At 34.5% G+C, this 18,420-nt stretch overlaps 1 long non-coding RNA gene across 1 annotated transcript; it reads left to right on the top strand.

The window, feature by feature from the left end:
• Positions 1 to 10,049: 10,049 nt before the first annotated feature.
• Positions 10,050 to 17,082, top strand: LOC143242184 (uncharacterized). The gene is made up of 4 exons (XR_013022540.1): positions 10,050 to 10,126; positions 11,022 to 11,127; positions 16,726 to 16,833; positions 16,985 to 17,082. It is a non-coding gene; the product is annotated as an uncharacterized LOC143242184 (long non-coding RNA).
• The last annotated feature ends 1,338 nt before the right edge of the window (positions 17,083 to 18,420 follow it).

Below are 18,420 nucleotides of genomic sequence, written 5' to 3'. Positions count from 1 at the left end.
ATAATGTAAAGAGAAAATACGTGGTCGTAAACAGAAGGGCTTTCCAACCATTTATCCTCTAAGTAAATGAAAATGGCCACATTGATAGTGGAATTGACGACGTTTATATTGTAATTTAAATTATATTAAGGCACTGACTGATGACTATCATCCCGTGTTTTTTTAGAGGAAATATTTTTGAAACCTGCTGATACAGTCACCCTTCAGCAGTTTTTGTAAAGAAATAACAGGTTGTGTAAATAGAGAGTTGAAACTGCTGGTCAATCGACTTAGAGGTCCTAGACATCTGTGTTTCCATGGGTCATACCATTACTGTTTGTTCTTTTTACCTGTCTCTTGGAATTAAATCTTAATGCTTTCTGGGAGACTGTGTTGGACATAATCCCCTCTGGGGAGGTGCTCATATTGATGGCAGGGGGTGCTACATAGATCGTATACTTACCGATCACAACATTTCTCTCTTGAATAAAGGGGTTTATTCTTATTTTCATGGATCTAGTCAATCTTTTACTGCTATTGATCTGTCTTCTCTTCTTCACTTTTTCCTCAATTTTCTTTCAGGGTTAAAAGAGACACCAAGGTAGTGATTATTTTCTTATTTTAAGAGAGACTGGTCGTGGTCAATGCTATCCGACCCATTGAACCAGGCCAACTAGCCCATTTCACTGCTCTCTCGTAACTTGGCTTACTGAGTATATGTAGTTACTGACTGTATTGTCACAATATATACCTAAACCTAAAACATTTTTCACATTATATTCGTCTGGTGGAATCCTGCCAGTCACATGGCAGGGAAGGCTCAAAAACGGTCTTGGAATACCTTTCGTAGATATTCTACAACTTCGATCTGAATCACTTTTCATTAGACCTATGCACATGCTCGATGCTTAAGACGTCACAGCCAGATGAGATTTTGGATTAAATTCACAACCAAAATATTTTCTAACGCTAGTTCCAAAATCATATGTGACAAGATTCGAAAGATCAGCAGGTAGTATACTTCTGTGCCATTTTGATCTTGCTTTCTAATGACCAAAAAGTTTCTGATGCCCAGATCATCGCCAATATTCGGTGAAAGGTTTTGATGGGTATCTAGCATTTCTCCATTATCCCCTGCCTCTTTAGCCATCAAGACTTGAGAAGAGCAGTCGCTTCTTTTCTTTTGGGCTGATCATCTCTGTGACTATAACTGCTCCTTAACCCTGGTAGGTTTGCTCTTCATCAAGCTGGAAGTAAATCAGTCGGAACTGATCATATACATAGGAGATGTTGCGCCATATCTTTCCTGCTTCTCTTTCCATTCTTCTGATTGTTTTTAACCAGATCTGGCAGGAGAATGCTTTTCTCGATTCTTGGCGCAGAGCTATTGTCCTGCGTTTTCTCTTAGCCTGGGAGGGATCCCAAGATTCCTTCAAACTACCGCACAATTGCTTTATATTTAATATATATTAAATATATATTTAACTAAATATATTTAGTTACCCAAATATTTTTTACATGGTTTCACCTATTAGAAGTTAGTAATATATAGAAGTGGTATTGTTCATTTCTTATTATAACTTTCTAAAGATTCATTCATGGAAATATGTCCTTTTGAAAACTGAGAAACAGACACATAATTATATATATGTATATATATATATCTTTCTGATTTATCACATTCTTTAGAATTACAGGAATGAGTGTACCAGTATATCACTAGCATCCCAGTATATACTACAGGAATGTGGGTTAATGTTGTTTCTGCATTCTGGTTGTTTGTTATAATTTTTATGTGTATAGTTATTAATTTGGAACTGATTGACACACTGCCATCTGTTGAACTATTCTGGTGTAACTGAATAACTGAACTGTCGCTCTTATTGGTGCATCCACAGTCCCAAACGAGATCTATTAATTTATTACTTATTGAAGAATGAGACAAACCATCAGATTCACGGTCCACTCCAACGGATTTACTAATTTACTCTCATTTTAATATCTATGTTTGTATACGCTTAATATATATTTAGAAATACATGCAATTTATAGGCTTAGATATGAGTTGAGAAAATTCCAACTATTCTGCAAATTTGAAGATTCTGGATTGTTATAATACAAAATGTACTGTGTGTATGTAAATACCAGTTATTTTGCGAACCGAACTTTGGAGAACCTCGTCTTAAAGTTTATCAGTTGCAAAACACGCGATGAGTCAGTTTCTTATTGTTGGTTTGATATACTGTAAATCTAGGAAGCTATAATTGTACCTTTATCAATAGGGAACGTGCAGATAATTGACCAGGAATGTTTATAGCTTTTTAACGCTACAAATCGGTTAACTCCAGTCAATTAACCTCGGACGTTAACATTCTTACGAGGACATTATATATCTTCATCTGTGAAAAGACTCGCATGTGAGCATTAAGAGATAGCTTACCGAACTGTACTGTTATCAACATAAATTCATTCGCTCAGCGTAAACCTTCGATAACATATTAAGTTCCAAACCAAATATAAACTCAGTATTGTTAATGAGTTTGGAAAACTATTGTATAAAAATCTATATTTGTAATAACTGTTATTAAAATGTCATTGTTCTTTGTGCAATAATACATGTATTTGTGTTAAAAATAAAATTCTATGTATCAATTTTGTTCGTTAAAATTAAAATTAAAGTTTTGAAGTTTGAAATCGTAATACGTAAAATGCGTAACATAATGATGAATTATACTACATAACGAAGCATTCAGAGTCTAGGCATTCCAGTGTAGGAAGCCACACAAGCTCTTGTATGTTCTGAGCCTTCAACAGAATTTTCAAGCATCTTTTATACTGCACACATATTTCTGCAAAATATGTTGGTGTATTTCAGAAACATTAGTGATAACTATGATAAAAACACAATCAGTGCTAGTTAAGTTCTGTAATGCTATTTGTAACAACAGTATAGTTCATCTGCTACTCCTGTGATGAGATGAAGAGTGTTTGTGGGATAGTGTCTCTGGTCTGAGTTTTCTCATAAATTCTTTCATTGTCTACGAGTTATACAACAATAAAAAACTTACGATCATATGTTTATGAAACTTAACACCTCTGTGATGTGAGAAAATTAGGTATTTATAAATCTTTTTTTTATACAAATAAAAATTAATTTACTGATTCTACTTTTCACTTTATCAATATAATATTCGTATATACCAAAATAGCACGATTCTTATATGCACAAGTTTTTTGTTAGTTTATATGGTAAAATAATCGTCAGCCCAACAACACCCATATATTTATTCACTGTATATATAAACTATTAAAAGTGTCTTTTAACTAGTTCGCAATAAATTCAAAAATCATTGTTGTTTTGAATTAAGCACAAAGATACTCAATGGGCTATCTGTGCTTGCCCACCACGAGTATCGAAACCCGGTTTTTAGAGTTGTAAGTCCGCAGACATACCGCTGATCCTCTGGGGGGCTTCAAATATCATCTAACAGTACTTAGTCTGATTAGTTTCAGAAAAAAATTTGTATAACGAACTAGTTAAAAGTATGTCCAACAAATGTTTTACTATCTTGTTCTTTTCATTTTGCCAAATCTCCACTTAGGCCTATTCATTTACTTTAGAATTTCAGTTTACAAGCCAAGGTTTTTTTCTCCATTAGTATCGAAGTATAGTTTATTTATTTTAACGTCGAACTACCACGGTTGTTTCCTATATTTACATAATCATCTTTTTTTTTTGTAATCTGAAGAATCATCTGTCTATTTATCAATGTCTCTTGAAGATACTTCAATTGTTTTAGAATTGTCATTTACGTAATAAATTATTTTTCTTACCTCAACACCGTTAATCTCACTCTAATATATTAACAGTTAAGCCTATATTAATCATTGAGCTTCTGTTTGTACGACGTTAAAGTTTGCGTGTAACTTTTCTTTTGGAGAAATTATTTCTCGTAACTTCTCACCTTCTCTCTCTTCGTCTGTTTATTTTTTGTGCTCATCTTAAGCTATTTGTATGCTTATTACTTAATCGTCTGTCGTTTTATTCTCGGAATTAGTAAATTTTACGCAACAATCTATATTTCTGTGTGAATGACTTTTAAACTTAACGTACGACCCTTTCCAGTTCACGCAACTAAATTTGTCATATGACTTACTTTTAAAAACCTGCTTCAAACTTTCTCGAAGGGAAGCGTAAAATATTCATTCACAAATGGAATAAATCGATAATACCTGATCAAAAAGTCTCCCAAATTATGATATATTGAGATCAGTTTGATGAACTTCATTTACAATGTATATCATAAGAGCACATTTATTGAATTAAAGGATCTTCGAATACAAAATAATTTAAGTCCAATAGAATATTTTAAAAACAACAAAATATATATGTAACGTAACTATGATATTATTTTATATCAAACTTAAAAGCAGTTATTTTGAACGCTAATAGTAAATAATTAATAGTTCTGCAAGTTTAACAAGTAACAAAGAAATTAGATTAATGTTTATCTTTAGGAAGTAGCATCACAATTACGTACAATTTTGTTTGCGAAAGTATATTATTCTACAAAGTAATTATTTACCCCATAGTAAATATGCAAGCAGTAACATTAATTGCGCAGTTCATGCCAAACATAAGTTGATCTATGAATTAAATATTTACTTTTTTATAAAATTAATGTAATGTATCCACACATTTTTTTTCTAAATAATTTATTATTTCTACAAATTAAATTAATGAACCTAAATGTATCAAGTGTTTCACTATTCTTAAAACCATGTTTATATTGTTGCTTTTGTTGACAGTATGGTTGAGAAATGCGTTTGTCAAAATTAATTTAACAAGAAATACTTATAGCTCATATGTTGAGACACAAAATAAAAATGTAAAAGTATATATAAAAATGAATTAGATTTGTACTATTTTATAGAAATAAATACAAAAATATTTAATTCTTCAAACACAATGGTTAAACAAACGAATTAAATGTTATAATTCACGTGAAAGAAGCTATAATAAAATCAAAGCTATGTTAAATATAGAAATACATGGTGTCTGGCACAGTGATCCTTTATTTACAAGGTCCGGTATTGCCAGGTGGGTTTAGGCGTTCGACTCGAAATCTGAGGGTCGCGGGTTCGAATCTCCGTCGCACCAAACATGGACGCCCTTTCAGTCTTGGGGGTGTTATAATGTGACGGACAATCTCACTAGTTGTTGGTAAAAGCGTGGCCCAAGAGTTGGAGGTAGAGTGGTGATGACTAGCTGCCTTCCCTCTCGTCTTACACTTCAAAATTAGGAATGGCTAGCGAAGATAGCCCTCGTGTAGCTTTGTGCGGAATTCAAAAACAAACAAACAATCCTGCTACTGTCTAAATACTAAGTAACACTCGGAATATCTGTCACGATGAGGAAAATATGAATTTTTCGATTTCCAATTTTGAAAAAAAAAAGTTTGTTATCTTTGTTTTGTTAATATGGATACAAATTCAGTATTCTTGTTATACACCCGTCAAGAGGTGAACATGAATCCTCTTTATTTCTTTTGATTCTTTTTCTCATCGTCAGTGAAAGATGTGATTCTATTTCCAGTGTTGTAATAAAATGACCTACTAGTGATAGAACTCGTTGTAAATCTAAGTATTCTAAAATGGATTTAGAAGGGTTTTCTCGAAGTGTTTTAGAACTCGTAGTTACATAATGAGGAACGATATTTACTAAACTTTCTTCTTCTTGAACAGGAGTAACAGGAGAATTCTTCACAAAATGATTTTAATAACCAAACAATGGCCACAAAGGATTCTGGACTGATGTCTTATTGTTAACTGGAAATATGGGTGAACTTTGAAATTCGTTGACAGTAAATTCAGACTTGTTAACTTTTAATTCCTATAAATATGACCTTTAGCATGATCATTTGATCGTTGCCCTGACAACATCAATAGAGACAGTGGACGAAATATCATTCCCATGTCTGGGACAGAAACTGTGTTCAATTGTTGATATTTGTTGGATTGAAGAATTGTCTACTTTCACTGTTGCTTTACTGTTACATCGGGTAATGAGTTGTGAACACGTTTCAAACTACTTTCTTTGATAAATATAGCAGCAGCATCTATCTGGGGTGCAGAAGGTGAGAGGCCATTTCACTTTGATAACCACTGCACCATCTTACTTATTTCAGAACATGTCACATCAACTGGCAAATTCGAAGAATGAACTAAAGGAATAGGGGAAGCATGGAAGTTGGTAACTCCACCCTCGACTCCATTAACCCTCACAACATCTTCCCTTACTACGGGTATGGACTCTGTAGACCCCTTCGACGTCGTTCTAGGTAGACTCGGAAGATTTTGAAAATGCTCTTTGTATTGTTCAGTAGACATATGAGAAAAGAAAAGACATTGGGAGGGCAAGTCTATCGCCCTTCCGGTTGCTTCGTCATGAGCATTAAAGAGAGTGCCTTTGTAAGGTAAACAACCTTACAAAAAGAGATATTAATTCCATTAAAACCTAAAACAAGACAAAAACATAAAAATTCTAAAAGCAGATAAAGGTAACGCTATAGTCATAATGAACACGAATGAATACATCCAAAAATGAATAACATCCTATCAGACACGAATAAATTTAAACCAATACACACAAATCCAACAAAGACACACGAGACGCAACTGAACAAATTACTACTACAAATGAAAAAAGCCAACACAATTTCACAAACACTTTATTCCTACCTACGTAAAACCGACTCACGCACACCACAAATATACGGCATCCTCAAACCTCATAAACCAGATTGTCCATTACGACCAATAATGTCCACATATGAATCGTTTAATTACAATCTTGGTAAATACATAGCATGGGCATTCTCCAAATATGTAACATCAGCCAGCTCATTCATCAAAGACTCTTTTAATTTCAAGTCTAATCTAAATCAACTTAATCATAAAGCCTTAATGGCCAGTTTCGATGTTATATCCCTCTTTACAGAAGTTCCAACCACTGAAGCCTGCAAGATAGCCTTAGAACTCTATATAAGAGACCCTAACCCAACCATAGAAATTCCCAGTAACCAGTTAGCAACCCTAATAGAATTCACAACGATAAAGACAAACTTCATGTTGAAAAAAACAAAACTATATACAAACAAATGGCCTAAGCATGGGCAACCCAGTATCACCCGTTCTAGCCAATATTTTTATGACACAAGTTGAAACACAAGCAATTAACACAGCATTACATCCACCACTATACTGGTACAGATATGTAAATGACACGGTTGCGGGATTCAAATCTACAGAACACATACTTAATTTTTTCAATCACATTAACTCTATACATCCCAACATTAACTTCACATGTGAACAGGAAGAAAGCAATCAAATATCATTTCTTAAGCTCAAAATTACAAGAACCGACACACAATTCAAAACAGAAATCCACCGAAAAATCACCCATACTGGACTATACATTCCTTGGGACTCAGCACATGAAACAAAACAAAAACTCAACATACTAAGAAACCAAATAAACACATCCATAAAACTATGCTCACCAGATAAAATTAACGATGAATTAGACAAAATAAAACAATACTTCATCAACATCAATAAGTTCCCCCTCAAACCGTAGAAAACATTATACGCACACACCTAGACAGAAAGCAAAATCAACCAACTAAAGTAAATATATGTCACGAATCAAAAAATCACGAAACCATATACTGCTGTATACCATATATTCCTGACATCAGCAAACAAATACCAACATTTGGCAAAAATTAGTAACAAAATATGACATTCCAGTTAATACCAAATTTATTCAAAAACCAGGCACAAAACTGAGGTCTATACTATGTAAAAACTACACTGACAAACACCACACCAACATTATTTACAAAATACAATGTGATAACTGCCACGACTTCTATATTGGAGAAACAAGTAGAAAAATGGAAACCAGATTCAAAGAACATAAAAAGTCGCCTTCACACGTTTTCGAACACTGCAAGTCAAATAAACACAACATAACGATAGAAAACACTCAAATACTAAATAAAGAAACAAACATAAACAAACGCAAAATTAAAGAAGCCTTACTTATACAACAACTTAAACCCAAAATAAACCAATATAAAGGAACGCCATTATACCTATATTAATATAATAAAATAAATAAAATTATATATTCAAACATCTAACACCGCCCTCTACATTCCGACACTCAGTTACACAACCCCTTTCAAACATGTGGTCAGCTTCCGGTCAGTTACCTCTTTCTTTGTGAACCTGACGATGACCGAAGAAGGTCGAAACGTTGTTCGCTCTTCTATGTAAAATATTTCCTCAACCCAAACGAGCCGTTTTTACATATAAAAATTCATCAGTCTTTGTATATGTGACCAAATCAACAACATTAGGTGATCTGGTGAAACTACGTCCATATGTGGACACAAACACTGGGCGTTACCTGCGTTTCTTTTCCGTTCTTCAAAGGAAAACTATCGGGCATAAAATGACCACGGTTTATTCCAAATGTTTAAATAAAAAAAAACACCTAAACCAATGATTCTAACAAAGAATAGGGTTAATGACAGTCTTGTTTGATAAACAGAAATGAGAACAGTTTGTCTGTTTAATATAAGTACAAACCTGGACACTAGAAGAATCAAACCTCAAACTTTAGTTTTTAAGATCTCGCACTTTTATGTGATAAAGTGGAAAGTGTGTGGGGAAACGTTATGATGTTAAAAGTGTGCAATGACAAGTCCACCAATTTTTAAGCCCTCCGCTAGTACAGCGGTATGTCTCCCGATTTACAACGCTAAAATCAGAGGTTCGATTCCCCTCGGTGGGCTGAGCAGATAGCCTTTGTGGCTTTGCTAAAAGAAAAACAAACAAACAAACAAAAACAAACCAATTTTTAATACAGCTGATAAAGTCGGCATTTTGAGATTGCAATAATTTACTGATCTGAGTAACAAAATCAAAGAATGATTTTAATAAGCTAGTCACCATTATATATAAACCAGTTTTATGTATCAATTATTAACAATAGAGCTTTTCTTACATCTTAGACCAATTGATTGGATCTTGGTAACTGGAATATTGTTAATAAATTAAATTATAAATCTGACGTAAGACATTTAACACTTTATTAACATCAGTTGACACTTACATTGTACCTTTCATCCTTTTAATTTTGTGTTTTAGTTATTACATTATGTTTTGGGTTTGTTTGTATTCAAATCCGATTTTAAGCGTTTAGAGCCTACAATCTTACCACCGATGTTGTGGACATGAGGTATTACTATAATGTTTAAGTTTAAACACCAGAAGATAGAAAACATTAAGAAACCGTCACACCTAACTTGTGTAATTACTTGTGTTTTTATTACCAATAATAGATATTACAGTGAACTAGTTTTAAACTTTATTTTTCAAGTTCAGACCAGTTATATGAGATATTTAGATACATTACTGTTTATAGTAATTAGAACATGTTTGTTCATGATAATTGGTTAGATATAACACAATAACACACTACATTACTGTTTATAGTAATTAGAACATGTTTGTTCATGATAATTGGTTAGATATAACACACTACATTACTGTTTATAGTAATTAGAACATGTTTGTTCATGATAATTGGTTAGATATAACACACTACATTACTGTTTATAGTAATTAGAACATGTTTGTTCATGATAATTGGTTAGATATAACACACTACATTACTGTTTATAGTAATTAGAACATGTGTTTTCATGATAATTGGTTAGATATAACACACTACATTACTGTTTATAGTAATTAGAACATGTTTGTTCATGATAATTGGTTAGATATAACACACTACATTACTGTTTATAGTAATTAGAACATGTTTGTTCATGATAATTGGTTAGATATAACACACTACATTACTGTTTATAGTAATTAGAACATGTTTGTTCATGATAATTGGTTAGATATAACACACGGTTCGTTGTTGGTCATTTTGCACACGAATCTTTTTCTCGATGCAAATAAAAACTTCCACCACAGGCAGGTTAGATGGAAATTACAGTTAGAAGCAGAAGAGATAGTGTTTTACTAGTGACAATAATGACGGACACAACTTGTAAATGTGGAGGTGGGGTCTAGTTTATGTTGTGCTGTAAATAATAATGAGGATGTATATATTAGGTATTTGAGTGTATGTTAAATAATATTATAAACAAGTAGGGGGAGTTGAGAAACAAATTGTAGACATGAGTAAATAAATGTTGGTGATGTTGTGTATGTCAGACTGGTTTGGATAATGTTTGTGAAGTATTTTGGATATGTGAAGTAAGGGTGATGTAGTAATAAACAAAACTTTATAAATAGTACTTTAAAAGTTTATCGGTTTAGCTTTAATGTGAAATATCAACATAAATAGGCTTGGTTGGGTTTAAGCTTTTCTTACGATTCACTCGATTACTTGCAATGATAGTAAACCTACTATATCTATTTGTAACACTACCAATAATATATTTTATTGAAACTTGTATGTGTTTTCTCAAATCAAAGTCACATCAGGCTATCTGCCGATTCGGCTAGGGGAATTGAACCCCTGATTTTACCGTTGTAAATCCGAAGACATACCGCTGTACTACCGGCGACCATTTATTGTACCTTTAAGCTAAACATAAACCTTAATTTTAACCAAACTTTTTAAAATGTAATTAAATGTTAAACTCCCAATTTTCACCACTTGCATTATTTATATTTAAATGTTTTATCTATTACATACAACCTGTTTCTTATTTTGCTTTTTGTGACAAGAGCTGGCTGTAAGTGTAGTGATTTACTTAACGAATTGTGGGTTAATATGTATTGTAACTACTACACAATAACAAGTGTTTACATGTATATTACTTGTAAACAGCGAACAAGAAAACGTTTCGTTACATGAATAATAATGAATTAACTTGTAGTTCTAATACTATAAATCTGTGTAGCATTCATACCTTACTTATGTTCTACTTGTCTTCTCTTCCATGAAGATCAAATGTGCACGTGCATCAAACAATGCACGTGTGGCAAAGAACACGGTTGTAAGTGCACCACGTGCAACAAGAAAGACGAAACTAAAAAGTTGCAAGTGTGAAGGTACGAAATGTTTTCTTAATACATGGGCAGCTATTAACAACCGTTTACGTAACTAGCACGAGTTATTAACAACCGTTTACGTAACTAGCACGAGCTATTTAAATTCTAATCTCTCTGGTTTATAACATTTTAATATTCTCTTGGGTTTTTAATTTCTTGTTTTTAAATGTAGCGGTTTTCACCTTTTACCCTCCTATAAAGGGTGAACCCCCTTACCTTGTATACGTCTACTGAACCTTCATTCTACTTCGTAACTAAAACTTATTTCAAGACTACAAGTGCTTTCGGTTAATATCGACTGCACACTTTAACATGTAACGTAACGCAAATCGATATTAAGTAACATGGTAACAACACTGCTAAAAATAGCAGTATCATTGCACCAACAATAATAGTGTAATACGCATAAAGTCTTGCCATACCTCTCCACTTTAGGGGTCTGTCCTGATGCCCCGTCCGGTTTATTACTTTGTGCCGGTTGACTCGTCTTAGATCAAAGATTATAAATTCTAGAAAGGATTCATGCAAAATGTAGATCTGCATACAGACCAAGCTTGTGTGTTCCCAATTCTTCATTTTAGTTAATGGGTAAATAAAGCGATATTGCTGTAACATTCAAATTGCAAACTCGTTATCCGAAATTCGGATAACTTGAACCGTACTTATTTAAGTAACTGCCGCTGCAGAAGCTGTGATCGATACCTTTATGGAAATCTTTCTTTTCTGGAAGTGTATTTGCTCCACTTTCTTTACAGTATTTACCACATGTGTAAATTGGTACATGTTGAATTAATTTCGTTCTTTCATTTTAGAAATTCTAGTCAATGTCTAAAGCTGGTGCAAGAACTTGCACATTTAACAGTGAATTTCATACAAATATGAAATTTTGACGAGGAAGACAAAATCAAATGTTTGCATTATTTATCTATACTGTTTGTTTTCATTTATGGTGACCTCTCGAACAAAACCTTACTACTAAACATGCAGCTACTCACCCATAGTTCGACTTGATGTGTTCTTCAAACTGCCTGACGATGCTTTTGTTAAAAGCTACCAAAGAGCAACCTTCGCTTATCACAGTTCTATCAACATCAGCTTTCAAATGTTGACTGCTTTTCGTAACTATGTTTGAACCAAAGATCCGTTCTACCAAAACGAATAATGAAGGTTATTTGTAATTCGATTACTCCTTCCTTGAAGACATTAAATAGATGTAGTCATAATTCGTTTCACCTGCAGCCGATGCTTCAAATCGGTAACCTGCCAATTATACGTGTCTACGTGCAATTTTCCTTCCCAGAGTAAAATTGTATTTCTTCTACACTTCCAGTCGATTCCTTGAGTGACGTCAGAAATCTCGTCGAATTGCTTGGTGTCCACTTAAACAAACTAACATGACTTATCACGTTTTTTTCTTATTGTTGTGAGAACTAGTCCAAGCTTAGATGTATAAATAATAAAGGGGGACAACGTGTGTAGTTGATGTAACAAATAACCTTCCACAAATATTTCTCCTCGGTATGGATTTCTTCCCTTTAGTGAGAGGACCACCCAAGGAAAGTTCAGTATTTACACATCCACCCGCATGTTTCCCGTGCGTGGCAATTCGTGAAATGAAAAGATAAGATCCTCATGGTTGGTGTGTCCTCCTCTAACACACCTCGTTGGCCTTTACACCTATAGATGGGTGGCCTTGCGATATTTCCCCTTAGGACAGTCGGCTGGTCCACTTGGACTAGGGTCAACCAAGTACCAGTGTTGGATGTTTTTATCAGGTGAAGTAAACATTTTATCTGATACTGATGTTTGAGTATAGTGCTCACCAAACTCTGGCGTTGGTCAAGTGACGTTGTTTGACGTTGTAGTACGTCCCGTTACAGGGCTCCATGGTGGGTGGGTTCAGGGGCCACAGAAATTTCCCTCTATAATTGAATTTTCTAACTAAAAACTTCAAATAGTGGCACACTGTCTCAAGGTAAACGAACACATCTTGAAGATTCTGAGCAGCAATCCTTACCACCTGCTCTACCTCCATTTTCTATATCTACGTTCTCTTTCAGACGCCTTTAAGCCAAATGTCTTTTATTCAGAATGAACCTGATGGTCAGCAAGTCACTAAATAAGCTTCAATCTAGTGACATTAATGGTGGTAAGATCCCATTGCAACACGGTGAACTCCTCTTGCATTCAAAGGTAATTGAGGATATGCCTATTGAGGTTACACCTCGTGCTACTTTAAATTCATCATGAAGAATTATTGTTGAAGAATTGAGAAACATCAAAGAGTCAAATTCTCGCCGGTGTCTCTGCTAAAGGAGTTTCTACAGTGAGGTCCATCTCCATTCGCAAAGATGGAATTATAATGCTGACAAATATCCTTGTTCTTGCACTTCCATCCCCACGTCCACCTGGCACTATCATAACAGGTTATCTTAATACCAGGGTACGACCATATATACCAAACCTTCTGTTTCCAATATCGGAGGTTCAGTCATTGAAAGACTTCATGTCGTGGTTCCCTGACTCGTGCTAGTTGTAGTAACAAGGACCATGATGCCTACTAACGTAAACTGTCCCTAATTGCCTCAATTGCACTGGCTCTCACTAATCCTACTTTTGTTCTTACCTCTGAACATCCATACGTATTCAAATCGAATGATCTTCAACACCGATCTTTAATTTACACACATTCCAACAAACTACAAACCCCACATTCTTTATTTGTGGATACATGCATTTCCTTCAATACATCTTCCACCCCAAGATGCAAAACAAGCATTCGTTCACTGGAATCTCCTAACAGCAAAGACTTGCCCAATAGAACTAAGGCAAAATCAATGAAGGTCTCCATACCTCCCTCGAATAAGAAAAATTACGTGGTGGTAAACGGAAGGGTTCTCCACCCACCTGCCAACACAGCCACCATAATACAATGGAACTATAGAAGGTTACATTCTAATCTGGATGACATAAAAACACTAATTGCTTCCCACCATCCTCTCTCTCCTTATAGAATACATTTCTCAACCTGCCATTAGATTAGTCACCTTCAGGCATTTTATTTGTACAGAAATGACAGTCTGTATGAACGAATGCATGGAGGGGTGGCACTGTTGGTAAATCAGCATGTGCACACCTTATCTTTACCACTCGACACACCCTTGGAGGTTGTAGCCCTACGTGTTTCCGTGGGTCTCACAATGGTCGTGGTCGATGCCACCCCGACCTTCGTGCCCTGGTAGAAGCTGGATCAAGCAAACTAGCTCTTTCACTATCCTTGTATCCTAAGATACAACATGGAAGTATGGCATTTTGCGAAAATGGCCGCCGTTTGACCATGTTTACTAAACTCTTAATGAACAGGATATTCAAAGTATACGAGGTGTCGCCACTCTAATTCTTCTCTAGAGGAACTTGGAGTCCCTCAGGTGTGTATCTTTGAGTGTCACACTTTTCAGTTTAAAGATTAATGCTGTCGCTGAACAACTCGCTATTGCAAACGAGTTCTGTCGACGACTTTCGCACCTCATGTCAGTCGTCAAACACGAGGTACATTGACCAGCAGCTACGGACTACCCTCAATCGCTTTCTAAAGTGGACTACAGCAAACTGCTTTAACTTCTCTAAAACCGTCTGCATGTAATTTTGCTTCGATCAATACTAATTGTCTATTTCAATATGTTTATGGTTCATCCTTCTGGTGATCAACATCCGACAATTTGAAAGCAAAGGAAATAGCTTGTGAAGAAAAATGTGTAACTTTCTCAACAGTTTCAAAGATCAACGCACTTTCTTACCTAATATCGGGAACGTTATATAATAATACTTGCTTTCTTACCTAATCTGGGGAACGTTATATAATGTACTTGTTTACCATACTCTACTACTACTACTAACGTTGTGAGTGAATAGCACTTGATTTATTCATTAGACCTTGAGATCAACAGTTACGACCACTGCATTATAAACGGAATGTGTTACTTCGGTGTAAGTGAATTCATTCTAAAAAATAAACTAACGTTTTCTTCGAAAAACGTGTATTTACGTGAACATATGAATGGTCAGTGAAATATTAAGTAAATTTTGATGTTCCTTGCCTTTCGTTTCTAAATACACTATATAAATTACACGGTATTTTGTTTTGTTACGACAGCATTATAACTCAGGGAAGTTGGTTAGTTTATCAAAGCACTTTATACCACTTTCATTACCTATAATCAAATTCGGAAACTGTCCCGCTTTGGAAGTAATAGTAAGCCTACGTATAAATAACTCCAGAGATAATCACTATCTTTACCATGTACTCAATGAAACTTAAAACATTGTTATTTCACCGAATTGTGTTTCCTACTTCTTCTATACTGGCCTAGCATGGCCAAGCGTGTTAAGGCGTTCGACTCGTAATCCGCGGGTTCGAATCCCAGTTGCACCAAACATTCATTTTCAGCCGTGGGGACGTTATAATGTGACGATCAACCCTATTGTTCGTCAGTGAAAGAGTTGCTGAAGAGTTGGCGGTGGGTGGTGATGACTAGCTGCCTTCCCTCTTGTCTTACACTGCTAATTTTTTTATTGCTAGCGCAGATAGCCCTCGATCAACTTTGCGCGAAATTCAAAAACAAACGTACTCCTTCTATAAATGACTACTAGAGATATCTTTGAATTATATGAATCTAAATATTCATATTTAGCGGCTTAACTGTTTAACGATACTAAGATTTCCTTCCATGCGATTTCGTTGTTATAAAAATGACGTTAATGAAATAGTATGAATCCATAACTCAAAATGCTCTGTTACCATTTACTGTAAGGTTTTATATGGAAGTAAAATCCAGAAATTTATAGGTGTTATCAAATATTACCTAAACCGCCTTTTAGAACATAACCAGCCCTAATTATCTAGGGGCTATGTCAGTTATTCTTAATATCTGGGTACGTCTTATGTAATATGGAAAGTGGTTTACATAATCATCTAATACATTTTTTCACTTAGGTAAATAACTTTTATCAAACTACGTCAGTTACTTGTCAAACTATATACATAGAGAATTACCATTATTTCATATGCCTCTAACCAAATCTAACTCTTACCAACATGTATTAAGATAGCTCGTGGTTGAACAATAGTAATCCTCTTACTTTTGCGGAATTTCTCACCTTCTACTGACTTCCTAATTTACCACTGAAACTGATTTCGAAAGCTTAACACTACTTAAGCTGTCACGTTTATTTAAGTGTGATACTGGGACATAAGAGCTAAACCTATTTTCTGACATCTTTAATCTAAAAAAAAAACAATGGAAGTTTCATTAGCAGTCTCAACATGGTTAAAACTTCCAGTTCAAACCACACCTTCACCTCTTATCTCAACAATATTTCGTAGCTTAATGACTTGTACTTTACGAAGTGTTATAACTAAACCACACTACATACACTTCATTATTAGATTTAATCTATTGTGGATTACACAAGTTAAACTGTGTCAGATGTTTAACTTAACGTCAACCACAAAGTAACGTTTCTGACATAATCAACTATTAATGTGAACTTCAATGTATCATGACACCTAATTAATTTGTGCCACATTCCTCTTTACAGATCCTACATGCACATGTATCGAGAAATGCACATGTGGTAAAGAAGACGGTTGTGAGTGTATCATGTGCAATAGAAAAGCGGAAACTGAGGATCGATGCCAGTGTACAGGTATGTATAATCTTCCTGTTTAGTCCATATTGTATAGAATTCAACTTTAACCCAAAACACTTATATAATTTCGTCATTCATTACTAAACGTTTATCCCTTGTTTAAACTTCGATTTTTATCATACATGTAATCTCATTTATTTATTTCTAGAAGGAGAAACCTGCAGTTGCACATCATGCACTTGCATACAGTTGAATATCAGAAAGGCGGACTGAATTTCCCAAAACGTTTGCCAGGTTCATATTTAGGTTCATATTTAGGTTGCTATTTGATATTTGATATTCCGGTGTAAATTATCAATCTAAAATCACTTAACTAAAGCTTCACGAACATTGACTGTACTTTTTATACTTGCAACTATTGTAGTTGAACCATAATTCTTAAATATCTTATTTTCTCTTGATCTATAAGCTACAACTGAAATGTGACTTAATCGTTCTATAAATACTACCCCTAATTACTGCAGTACCAGGGACTTTCATCCTCTCTTGTAGTATCTTTGTTTGTTTGTTTTGGAATTTCGCACAAAGCTACTCGAGGGCTATCTGTGCTAGCCGTCCCTAATTTAGCAGTGTAAGACTAGAGGGAAGGCAACTAGTCATCACCACCCACCTCCAACTCTTGGGCTACTCTTTTACTAATGAATATTGGGATTAACCGACATATTATAACGCCCCCACGGCTGAAAGGGCGAGCATGTTTGGCGCGAAGGGGATGATAAACAATATAGCTGTGTGTTGTGATCTGAGGGTCGCGCCAAAGATGCTCACCCTTTTAGCCGTGAGGGCGTTATAAATTTACGATCAATCCCACTATTCGTTGGTAAAAGAGGAGATCAGAAGTTGGCGCTGGGTGGTGATGACTAGCTGCCTTCCCTCTAGTCTTACACTGCTAAATTAGGGACGGCTAGCACAGATAGCTAGCTTTGTGCGAAATTCAAAAAACAAACAAACAAATTTATATCTAAACGCGTAATAATGAACGCATACCAAATTACGATTGACGATTTTAAAAGAACCCTTCTGCAGGGGGCAGGTGAGAATAAGTTATATATCCCTGTAATAATAGCTAGAAGTGCAGAATTCTTTGTGATAAAAATAAGTGCAAAGATCAGGCCCGATCAATGCAAATAACGATAAACTAAAAAATTCGCATTTGCTGCCATCTATGGGATTTTACCTGAACTAAGCCTCAATGCATTTCTTAAGGCATTCTTTAATTCATCTCTCAGAAAATTGTATTGCTTAAAACGATTTATCATTTTAAGAGTAAATCATAAACATAATTCAAGTGATTTATCTTTTAGATGTGACTCTATTTAGAATTGTGTTAATTTTAAGACATCTTAAAATTACCACAAAATTGCATGTTCAAATAAAAAAAAATGTTTAAAAATATTACATTGTAAAACCAAAATCGAAAAAGATTAACCACTCGTATATGATGGTGAGTAACTATGTACAAAAATTGCACACTTTTATTTTCTTCTTTTATATATTTTTTTCATTATTATTATTTTATTTTTTAGTTTATATATATATTTAACGGAAAAAAAGGGAAAGAAAGAAACAGAAAATAAAAAATTA

This window comes from Tachypleus tridentatus, unplaced genomic scaffold (genome assembly GCF_004210375.1).
Source record: "Tachypleus tridentatus isolate NWPU-2018 unplaced genomic scaffold, ASM421037v1 Hic_cluster_2, whole genome shotgun sequence".
Classification (NCBI taxonomy): domain Eukaryota; kingdom Metazoa; phylum Arthropoda; class Merostomata; order Xiphosura; family Limulidae; genus Tachypleus; species Tachypleus tridentatus.
The sequence above is the reverse complement of the archived record's forward strand: the minus strand, read 5'-3'. Positions and strand labels throughout refer to the sequence as shown.